The following is an 11,873-nucleotide window of genomic DNA, read 5'->3' on the forward strand; positions in this document are numbered from 1 at the left end:
ACCTCCACCTTGCGGGAGTTACCTGAGGGTGTTTCTGTGGCTTTGGGAAGAGAAATGCACCCCTCCTTACCTTGCACAGCCTGCAGGAATGAGCGGGTGTACTGGATTAGGCTGCTGGGAGTGAAAGTTGTCGACTCAGCTTCCAAGTTTTTCATCTGTATATTTCCCACTTTCCACGTCCTGATGCAATGTCAGTATATCTATAGTAAAATAATGTCTATACATTATGTTTCCTCACCTACCTCAGAAATTACCTCTGACTGGACTAAGTACTCTGGCAGCATGAAAGAATACAGTCATTTGTATGGTGAGAAAGCATACGAACAACTCTGAGTTAGTTGTGGTCCAAATATCCTAGTGTCTTAACCCAAATCTGGGTACGCTCCTTACATAGCAAAGGTCGCAGTAAAAAAAGAACAACTGGGGGGAAAAATCAAGCTGAGGATTTCCTTTGATGCAAAGTGCAGTGCTGAGAGTTTTAGGTGGTTTGGGGTTTTCTCCCCCATTTTTAATTAAGCTTAATGATAATATGTGGATTCTCAAATGTATTTCAGTAGTTGCTCATGGTGAGTAAAAAGCTCTCCACGGCTGCAACAGAGCTCTGTGGAGCAGCTTCTGCCAGCCCTGGGCACAGGAGTAGTACTTACACAGCCAGTGTTACTCTGGTATCTGCAGTTAGTTAGAAATGCTTTTCCAAGAGGTGAGATGCCTTGTTTTCAATTTATCAGTGATGCCCGTGTGTCAGTGGGATAGTTAAAAAGAAGAGCCGCTTTTACTTCTGCTTCCTTGAAATACAGATGACAGCCAAAATCAGAAAATGACAGAAAAAGAAGATTCTTAGTCAGGCACAGTATAGCACTGTAAGGCATTAGACATGAAGCAGCAAAGTGACTAGCTGAAAAGTTGCCTTACTTTCAAGGAGCCAGTGTCTGACACCATTTGCAGTATTGTAAATGTTGATAGAACCCGAATAGTTCCAATGCAACAACTCGTGAACACCAATGGAAATTATTAGTCAAGTCTTCTGAAAGTTAAATAACTTTTATATAAGGCATTTTGAAGCCTGTAGAGTTACATGTATATGAGAATAAAAGCAACGCTGAAGTCTGGGTGAAATGAAATTTTGCATGAGCTTTTTTTGAAAACTAAAAAAAAATAAATCTACTTTTATCTATATTGAAAAGGGATAATTGAACTTTTTCAGCCTGGAGGCAGGCTGAGTCTTTTAGCAGTGGTATATATATATAACACAATAATATTCCATTGGTTTAAATTTTGTTTACCAATTAAAGGCACACACTCCAATCACAAAAATACAGAACATTAGGAGTAACTGGTTTTACTTGGATACCTAAAACTAGATCCCTACATCAAATGGTCTTAGTAGGGCCAATGAGTTAGTTGGTGCCTTTGATTATTAGTTGCTGAGACTCTATTAATAAAGTGCATCCCATCAGGCCAAGCCTGTAGCTGTCAGGGAAGTATTCTGTAAGACACTCTGGCTGATTATTCATTTCTAGGTTTGCTCTCTTCCTAGACCAATATTATGTTCATTAAAGAGCAGAAATGATGAGCTTCAAAGTTATTTTACTTTAAAACTGTAGAGCAAAACTTCAGGGAAAAAAAAGTGTGTGTGTGTGTGTTCTCTCTAACGAGGGCGTTCTGATCCAGGGTAGCTACTGTCTTTTTATATAATTATGAGTGGGGCTATAAAAGAGAAAATGACCCTTGTAAAGGATGTACATTAATGAAACCCTGTGCAATTCAAGCCATGGAAGGAGTAACAGAGAGCGGCAGCAGGGCAAGATGCATTGTAATTCATACTGATCAAAAGAAACTGTTCCATGTCTGTTCAGCCAAATCATACGTGCCAGTTTCTGAAGGCAAAATGAAGTAATGATACTGTAACGAACATATTTAATTTGTTTTTCATTTCTCCTATAGTCTCCCATCTTTCAAATGGCTTGTTAAATCCCCCAAAGCTACATATATAATGAATTTTTGATAGTTGAGGTTACAGACTCGTTCATGCATCTGAGCCAGGGTTCCAGAACGTCTCTATTAATTTTCACAGGAGCAGTCCTTTGCAGTCTTTCTTGCTCTGCTGAACACTCCTAATTTTGATTCATTCGGTTGGCATTTTGAGCTGAAGGCATTAAAAAAAAAGGGTTGTTGCAAAGTCTTCATTAGCTTGTTGGGAATTTGCCGTCCTGGCCAAAACCTTAGGAGTGACTTTCTTCTTTGTTATTATTCATATTCCTTCGCTATTCCATCCCTCAGTTCATGTCTTCGATAAAGATGATAATGAGGCCCTAATCTTCAACAATTTATTTGACAATCTAAGAGGCACTGGAAACAAGCAAATGACAATCATATCCCATAAATTTTATTTTGCATGCATTTCACAGGCTTTTATGGGTGTGTTAGTGATGCTGAATGTGATTCTAGAGCAGATTACTTGGTTAGACACCTCTCCCTCCGCTACAGAAACAATAAGATAAGATGAAGACCCTGGACTTCAGGGTCTAAGACTAACAGGACTCAAATGAGGTTAAGAAGGTGTCAAACCAAGCTAGACCAATCGCTCTCATCCTTGTAAGCAAGGAAGTATTTCTGCCACAAGCTGGCCCCACTGAGACCTTCTCCACTCAATACCAGCAGCCAGTTTGGAGGCAGAGGGCAGGTAAATGAAACTGCCTCCACAGGGTGTGGGAAGATTACCGATCACAGACCCTGTGGCTGCCATTGTGTGACACCTTCATGGTGTCACAAGGCATAGAAGGCAGCAAAAACCAACCTTGGGTTGTCTCCACAATGCAGGAGTTCTCCCCCTCTCCCCATCCCTCCAAAAATGTGACACTCTGTTGTCTGTGTTTCCCTGATCAAACATGCTTCTTCGCCAAACCATTTTGGGAGTGTGTTCTGGAAAACCCCAAGCATTTCTTCTGTACTACCTCAGCTTTCCAAGGAATGAAGAACAGATTTTTTTCCTGGCTCACTTACTTGCATCCAGACGCTTCCTAGAAAGTGTAAAAAGAAGCGTCTGTGTCCCTAGCCAACCTCAGAGGACCACCTGGTCAGTGCAACTGTTCAGTGAATAAGATCGCCTGCATGGTTCTGCCAAGCTCCTGTTACTACCAGCCCCTACAAAATAAGCAGGTGGAGAACCTACACAAAAGTCCAGAGAAAGTTTTAAGTCTGGAATAAGATTTTTATGATGTTCTCACACAGTGTTACCTTGTGGGTTGCTTTCTTCTCCCTCTGTGGCAGCATTGCCGTAGTTTGAGTCTATGGTTTGCTTGCTGGGGTCAGGCACCAGGGTTTCTATTTTGTATGCCACTGGCCAAATGTTCAAGCCAACATACTCATGATGGCACGCTCACGGCTTTTTTCCAGGCTCTTATATGTCAAGAGGTATAAAGCACAAGCAACTGCGACCAGCTGCCCTCCCATCCTGCTCCATGGACACCAAAAAATGCAGAACCTGAAACTTAGCAAATGGATGTATTCCAGGGATTTGGATGAAGAAACTGAATCCTTCTTCACTCTCTGAGATACTTGAACAAAATAATACTGTAGGAAGGTTTTGCAGCGTAGCTGGGTGAAATGAAGTTTGAGGAAAGTAAGTGCTAATCTCTAACTCGAAATAATTTTTCAGATCTGTAATGTGTTGCTAATTAATTATACACACATTTTATGATAATTGGCTAATTCTCTTTTTAAGTCTGGCTGATGATAGTACACAAGAAACTTTTACAGGTACTGGTCACTTGAACAATTCAGATTTAACCTCACTTCAGGCTGGTTTTATTGTCCTTTGCTTCCTTTCTCTTGCAGGTTTTGATTAATGATAGAACCTACAACCCCATGGTTTTCAAGTTTCTTTTACAGCCTGTCGTGTGAAAGTTCAGCCAGTAAATTATTTGCCTGGTTTTCTTTCTCCCTTCCTTTATTAATTTGCTACAAAAAAGACACAAAATTAGTCAGAATTTATCCTCATGAAAGCTGATAATTTGCTCTTAAATCGTAAGCATCTCCGTATTTTGTCATTCTTAATGTGTTTGCTAGTTACTATTCTTAGTAATGAGACTACGATCACTAGTTGGTATTTCTTTGGAATTTCTTTAGCATGAGTTCAGTGTTAGCAACATTTCTGTCCTTCAGGATAATGCAAAAATAAAATATCTATAACTTAACTGGTATTCCTGGGGCTGGAGTTAGAGTCAGGGTTAAGGTTTCATCTCAGCATGGCATAATAAATGTGAGATGATCACTTGTAGATATTTATTAACAAGTCAGCTGTTCCATTCTTTATCATGCCTGGAGAAGAGCCATCCAGTCCTGATGGTCACTAACTGTCTATCATCTCAAGTCCTTCTGTCACTGATTCTTACGCCTTCATAGTTGTGTTCTACTTTTGTTACCTGTGAAGAGGGATGTCCAAGTTCGGTGAACATTGAAATATTGCCCCCAATCCACAGTCATCCACAGCAGTCGGAGCTAGTACCCTATGTTCTGTTTAAGTACAATGGAAGGAAACAGAGGAATTGTCTCTCCTACTTGCCTAACTTTTCACAGGCATTCATTTTAGGATGACATATACCAACTTTGATGGTACATTTCCCTGGTCATTGATTATAAAAGGAGCCTACAATGACAATCTAAGGCTAAATACCTTCAAACACCTAATGAAAGCAAATGAGTTCTACCTTTGCCTTTCAACCTTCATAGGAAATGCACCTGCCAAGCAAATACACTTTAGCCTTGTCACAACCACTGGCGTAAGCTCAAATCTGATTCTGCCTACAGTCAAAAATGGAGATTCGTGTGTCCCTATTTCCTCAGAGGACACTTGTAGGAGGGACATGACAAAGGCACTACAGTCACCAAAAAACTTTCTAGTCCATCCACACACGCCCAGAAGAGTACCAGTGTAATCAAGCACATACTTTAAGTGTTCCAGTTCAGAGTTTATTGTAGCTAAAAAGCAGATGAAGTGGGTTTGCTGCCCTGACCTATGGACTGCAGTAGCCCAGCCAAAAGAAGGAATTTTGTTCTCCTTGGCAAAGGGAAGGAGCAGGCAGCTGTTGAAATGTTTATAGCCTAAATCACCACAGCTATTTGGTCCAGTGCAGGTGAGACAGAGACCTGAAAAGACCAACACTTCTTGGCACAATTCATAAATTCTGCTTGGAAGGAGAGTAAGAAGTGATCCAGTGAACATGGTTAGCAAGGGGTAAAAATGCAGAATCCCAACAAAGAAGAGAAAAAATATATCTTGTAGAAATCTTTGAAATCCTAAATAATAATTTCACTTTTTTAAAAAAGCAGCAAATCCTCTCATATCTTGACAAAGTAGGCAAAAAGTATTATTTCTATAGCAATAGTACCTGCAGGTTCTGGGTAAGACCCAAAGCCCTGGCTGTGCTGGACACTGGACAGCACCTAGTACCTATCCCAGCAGGCTCCCGTCACCCTCACTCCAGGGAACTAACTTCAGTCCAAAACATGTGTAGATGCATTCATGAAGCACCATCTGTAGCTAGTAAGCATGACCAAGAGATTCAAGTGATGTGCCAGCAAACACAGTTACAGGAATTTTGGATGAGGGCATGCTGTTGACGACATGCATATCCAGCTGCCCGGGAAGGCATGCTCCTGTCCCTGGAGAACTTATGTTCCCAGCTTTAGGTCTGCAAGTTCTTAGCCTTGTGCTTAACTTTGAGCACATCAACACCTTCCCACCCCACCCTGGAAATCAGTTTGCACACTTGAGGTTATATGGGTGCATATGTCTGTGCAGGTCCTGCTCTGAGAAAGTGCCTAAGATGAAGTGGAAAGAGGCAATGAAATGCATCCCCTCTTACTTTTGCGTTGACTGTAAATAAAGTTCCCATCTCCCCATTTGTCCCTGTAACATAAAGGATGTTTTTAGCAAACTGTATGAGCACATGCACACCAGCATGGAATGAGACGCCTGTGTTCTGTGTTGGAAAGAAAGCATTTTACAGAATTAGGAAGCCACTGACGGTACACATACCTATTCAGTATTTGCAAACCATCTTGTGGTATTTTGCTGAAAGGTCCCAGCAGCACAGGAAGCATTCTGAGGGTGGGTCGCAGCCCTGGAAAGGTTTCTCCTCACTGGAGGCTCACCTAGCCACAATCAGGGACCCAGAAGCTCTTTAAATTTCTTTATTGCGAGTGGATTCCAGCGCTGCTGTTTTAATTCATCTCTCGGGCACACTTACCAGTCACGAGCTTTACCTTGTTCAGTAAGAAGACCTCACAGTTCAGCTGCTGCGGGACCAGAGGCTCTTCATCCCTATGCAGATTCTCTAGCAGCCCCTTGCCCATAACTCCAAGCTTGTGAGCATTTGCGTGTTTCCTTTTCTCACTTCGGACACCTGTGGCAAGGGAGACAGAGTCACACAGACTTGCAGGCACTCCAAAAATCACTTCTTTTTGTTTTAACTAAAGGAAATATTGGAAGAACTGTGTAAAAGCTAAAAACCAAGTGCTATCCTTCCAATTCAATCTTTTATTTTCAGATGGTGTGGCACACATTCAAGGATGGATAAAGAAGGAATGAGGAGATGCTCTATGATGAATAAAAGCACCAAATCAGTTCACAAACACAAAAACTGGACCATTTTCAAAAAAGTCAGGTGCACAGTGAGTGGAAGCTGTTCCAAGTCTCATGCTTATACAGCAGCCAGCAGATGTTTTACATCCATGTCTGAGCAACCAGCTCTCTTCTCATCAGTATTAAGTGTTCAGCTGACATTAAAGGGACAGACAGAATTAAAACTGAGAGCTCAGAAACCTAAGCAGCTTTTCTGAGGTTTGCTATGTCTACTAATTATTGCACATGCTTCTTTTTTTTCTCAAAGGTATTAATGAACATTTTAAAAATGAGAAGAATCCTGAGAAGAGCAGCCATGGACACATAAACAGCTCAATAATAACATATAAATATTCTCAAGCAATAAATGTGGAAAACACATATGAAAACAACATAACAAAATTTCAAGAGATTAGTATAAAAAATACAGGAAAGAGACAGAAGTGGCTGCCAAAGGCCTTTGAATACAGTCCTGTTAACCTCTTCCCCTTCCTGGATTTTGTGACCTGCTTTGTAAAGTAGTTACAGATTTGCGTACCATGTCTGACAGCTCAAAAAATCACACCACTCTTACATAACAAATATAAGTAGAGATTATTTGGTATAATATGTCATAGATCAAAGAGCATTGGGGTCCAGGTACTCACTCTGACTCCACCTTGACTGCATACTAGGGGGAAAGCCAGATGTTTGTGCTCCTTTTCCTTCCGTGAGGCTCTTTTCCGCCCAAGGAAGACCTAGGCACATGAGAAAGGAGGGGCTGGTGATGTACTTGAACAGGTCCCCCAGTGTGGGATATCAGTGAGTATTAATACAGGATTTACCTTCGAGTGCACCTGAACCACAGTTTTGATATCAAGGTCAAGAAAAAATTGAAGCTCTACCCTAAAGGACTTAGAATATCTGTGCAAGTGTAAGTACATGCTTATATTTAAGGAATGAAATGAACCACTCTCTCGATTTATTCATCCAGAACTGAATCAGTAGATTGACTTTTAGACTAATAGGCTAACTTTTAAATGACAAGAGTTTCACTGTAAGTAATGTGTTGTTCAAAACTTTTTCTGTTTTTTATTAAGGGGAAAAAAAGGCTGTGGTGAGGTGAGCGGCTCTGAAGGCAGAGATGTTCCAGGGGTAATGGGTTGTAGTGCAAAAGGTGCTGAGTGGTTGGAGGGAAAACTCAACAAATGTAAGAGACACTTTTGTATCCTGCAAATAATGTAATGTGGACTGTGTATGAATTGGATTTATTTGGATACCAGTATCTTAGTCAGACATCATAGTTTTTCTCTAGCCAGCTAAATACAGCTAAGAATTTGTAACTGTAATGCGGATAGGTTTCTGGTGCTGAGTCCCACATCCTATATACGTCCTTCATTCTTCCATCTGTCCTGGTAACAAAAACATGGCATCTGAACTCATACCCTACTTTTGGTCATTAGGTGTATTTAGGGAAAATAGTGTATAGACCATTACTTTTCAGCACAAAGTTTCCAGAGCATTTGCCAGTGCAAATGCCTAACCCTACTTGCAAGACTTCTCTTTTGTATTTACCTTATCTCACAGTCCTTGGAATCACCTGTGGAGTCCCAGAGATGCTCAGAGCATGGACAGAAAACTAGAAGTGTAGAGGGTTCCTCTCTTTCTTCCCATAGTCAGCAGCTTAGGGACTTGCTGAGCTAAAGGTTGCACCCTTACCACCATATGTAACCACTTCTGCCCTCCGTTCGTTTCTTTTCTTTCCTCTCCATCACTTTCTTTGAACTCCACATTCATTCTCTGCTCTTTTTCTCCCTTATCAAATATGTCCTTATCTTCATTTTCAAGAACTTCCCTGGCATGTTTGCACTGTGTTGTCACCCCTGATTCTCTATAAAGATACTGATTCCAGCCACCAGCTGGCCATTTGTTGCATTTCTCAATGCATCCCTTCGGTGCTTCCTCCCATGCAGCCATCACATATGGGAGAAGAATGCCGTAAACATTTATGCAGTGAATGCATTGTGCTTTTCAAAGCTTTCCAACAAAAATCTTGAAACTCTTATGCTGCAGGTGTGTGCAAAGTACTGTCACCCCCATGCTGACCAATAATGACTTCTTGATTTTCCTGTCTGCTTGTTTGTATCCACCCAAGTGTTGTCTCGTACACTTGGATTGTAAAGTTTTCTGGGACCCTGTCCTTTTTACAAGCTTTGCGCAATTCCTAGTGCAACAAGGTCTTGATTAGTGAGTAGTGCTTCTGAGCGTGACAAGAATTACAGACAAGGATTCTGACAAAAAATAGCAGTTCTCACTCTTCTTCTGATACTCCAGTGCCTGTATTTTACAAGCTTTTCGGTGTGTGAGTAGACAGGAAAGATCACTTCCTCAGAACAGTAGGCAAAAATTTAAGCATAGCTTGGACACAAGGAACTTGAAAACAAGTTTCAATCTGAAGGTGATGCTTGGGTTATAAATCTGGCAATCAGAAGAATCATGCTGTCGATAATGATTACAAAGGGTGTAGGAGAGAGGAAATCTTTTGTTGGGCAGACAGCAGAGCACAGTGATATATATGGGTTGCAAGAGAGGAATCACTTCTCTTTCAAGCTCTCTTGCTTACAAGTGAGAAAAAGTAGGAGAAGATTCATAGCACTGCAACTCACCAGGCTGCTCTGTGTTTGCATGAGCTGTACATCAGTCACTTTGCCCATCTGGGAAATGTAAGAGGCTCAGAAGTCCAGGCCCAGAAAATTCATCTCCTGGAGGGACCTAATAATAACTAATGCAAAGGTGCACTGTTATGTACTGAAGATGATCCTGCAGTCCCTAAAATCCGGCACTGACGGCTGCTGTTTTTGTGGAGGAACGTTTCTGTGGCACGCTGCCAAGGGACAGTGAGAGTCTTTCAGAGGCAGATTTCTGCCCACAGCAGATGGAAGTAACAGCCTTTAGTTGCAAACAGAAGCCTAACAACAGCAAGAAAGGACACGACCGTGTAGAAACGGTGGCACAGACAAAGCTGATGATGCTTTTAAGACAGATGCGTACCACAGATACCTTGTGAAGGGAATGTGCAATGAGCAGCGAGGGACCAAGAACCTTCTCATGAAGTGCAAGTCAATTATCTATGCATATATCCTCCTATGTTAGCCAATGGCATCTATTCTTAATATCTGCTGTTAAGTATTCGTGTGTTCACACATCTTATGTCAAACTGTGTAAACAAACTGTGTTTCCAGAAATGCTCTGTACTCATCTTATGTTCTACTGTGAAAATCCATTAGTAGTTAAATTCTTGTCATCCTTGTGCAATATACCAAAAAGATTTGTAACCTTGTTAGTGAACTCAGCAAAGAAAGAGATAAAAATAAGCTCTGATAATGTCACTGTGGGTCTGTTTGGGCTTTTTTTTTTTTTTTCCTTTTAGGTTGAGTGGAGGGTAAGATAAAAGAGAAATACATGAAATACATGAAAGTGCCCTTTCTCTTGTAAACCAGTGAGCTATAGATGTTAGTGCTGGAGCTATAAAATTTGGTTTTAGCCTTCCCTATATGTTCCATATATACCTCATATTTATAAAGTGCCAGGGTTGTCATGCCACATCTTTTCAATTAATAGTGTTCACTGCAGACATATCTGGGCACTCTTATCAAAGAGCCCCAAGTCCTATAGCTCCTGTCCGCAGCCTCACCGTCAAGACTATGCCCACGTTAGTAAGGCTGGCAGAGGGACTCTGAACAGATGAAGTTCTTGGGCTTCCCAGGAGCAGCCGATGCCATGTTTACGTCCTTCATGTGTCTACCATGTGAAACAAGCAAGTATATGAGCAGCTTTTGGGACATTCAGGGAGGCTTGCACTGAAGGATGCGTTACACTCAGCTGTCCCAACCATCTGGAGTGTTTCTGTGTGGGCAAACAGGTTCGTAGTTTCCCCCTGCCAACACAGTCACCAGAGAGATGTGTGTGGTTCCCCTGCCTTCGGGGAACTCTAGGCAGCTGGGTATGTGCCAAATAGACTTGCCAAAGTTTAAGAAGTACCTTAGCGGCAGCAGGAGTGGGTCTTTGACTGACTGGCCTGGTAGGTGTCTAATTTAGGATGAGCTCGGTAGCTCTCCAGGCCCCAATAACTCTAAGGACTTGATCTCCATTGCTTGAAATGGAAGTTTAGGTATGTGGCTCACAGGCAGTTGCCTACGTTTAATAGCTAAATTTAGATGTCTACAATGTGGAACTGAATTACACTCCATATTTCCCGTTACAGCTCATGACCTGGCAAAAATACTCAGTCAGAAGTATCTTCTGAAACTCTTTGACCTCCTTTATTTCCACTCTTTCCACTACTCTGAAACAGTCCTCACACACCTCCACAATTAGGTCATCTTTGTCCTTTGTCACTTTGACCTCCAATTCTGAGTCTTTTTACTCATACTGAACAGTCTCGCTGCCTTTTTGTAACAGACATGAGACTTTGGAAGCCCAGAAAAAGCAAAAATTGGATCTCCAGACTCTGATACATTAACCTGTGAACATACCTGAGATGTTCATAGGTTAATGTATCAATAGGTGTCCTTTCCATGTCTTTGAGATCCTAGAATCACTGGAGGGTAGTTAAGATTAATCTTACAGCTGGTAAACAAGTCTGAGAAGCTTTGTGCCCTCAAGAAAATGACTATACTAGTGGATTCTGGCTCAACAGGACAAAGAGCAAGGAGGGAGAAGGGCACCTCTGAACAGGGTCAATGAAACACATGCAGAAACACACACTTGACAGAAGAACTAATAACCACAAGCATCTGTTAAACCTGATAAAGAGTATTTTTTCCATCAAATATTTACCATCCTGATAATACTCAGTAATGTTTTTGTCTTGAAACAATGTGATGCTTTTGAAAGGGGACTGAGTCACTTGCATAATCACCAGGAACTGCAACAGGTCAGCAGCTTTAATAAACTCAGCCTAAGAGGGAGGGAAGTAGGTCCCCCCTCTGAGAAAGGAAAGACCTGAGGCCTCAGCCTTGACCCACAGGTATCAGAAGGATAGTTAAGCCCAAACCTGCGGCACTTCTTTTTCCTCGGTGAATTTGATAAAAGTGCTTTTCAACCTGATAAACACAGGGTGCATTAAGACTGCGCGTGCACAGCTGCAAATGAAAGGCATCACATTTCATCTCAAAAGAACGGCATTCAGTTTGCTGATTTTCCTAACCAGCAAACTCCTGTCTGCTCTGAAGCATTATAGAAGAGCTCTTCCAGAAAAAAAACAAGA

Source organism: Haliaeetus leucocephalus, unplaced genomic scaffold (genome assembly GCF_000737465.1).
Source record: "Haliaeetus leucocephalus isolate CR32 unplaced genomic scaffold, Haliaeetus_leucocephalus-4.0 Scaffold495, whole genome shotgun sequence".
NCBI classification, from domain to species: domain Eukaryota; kingdom Metazoa; phylum Chordata; class Aves; order Accipitriformes; family Accipitridae; genus Haliaeetus; species Haliaeetus leucocephalus.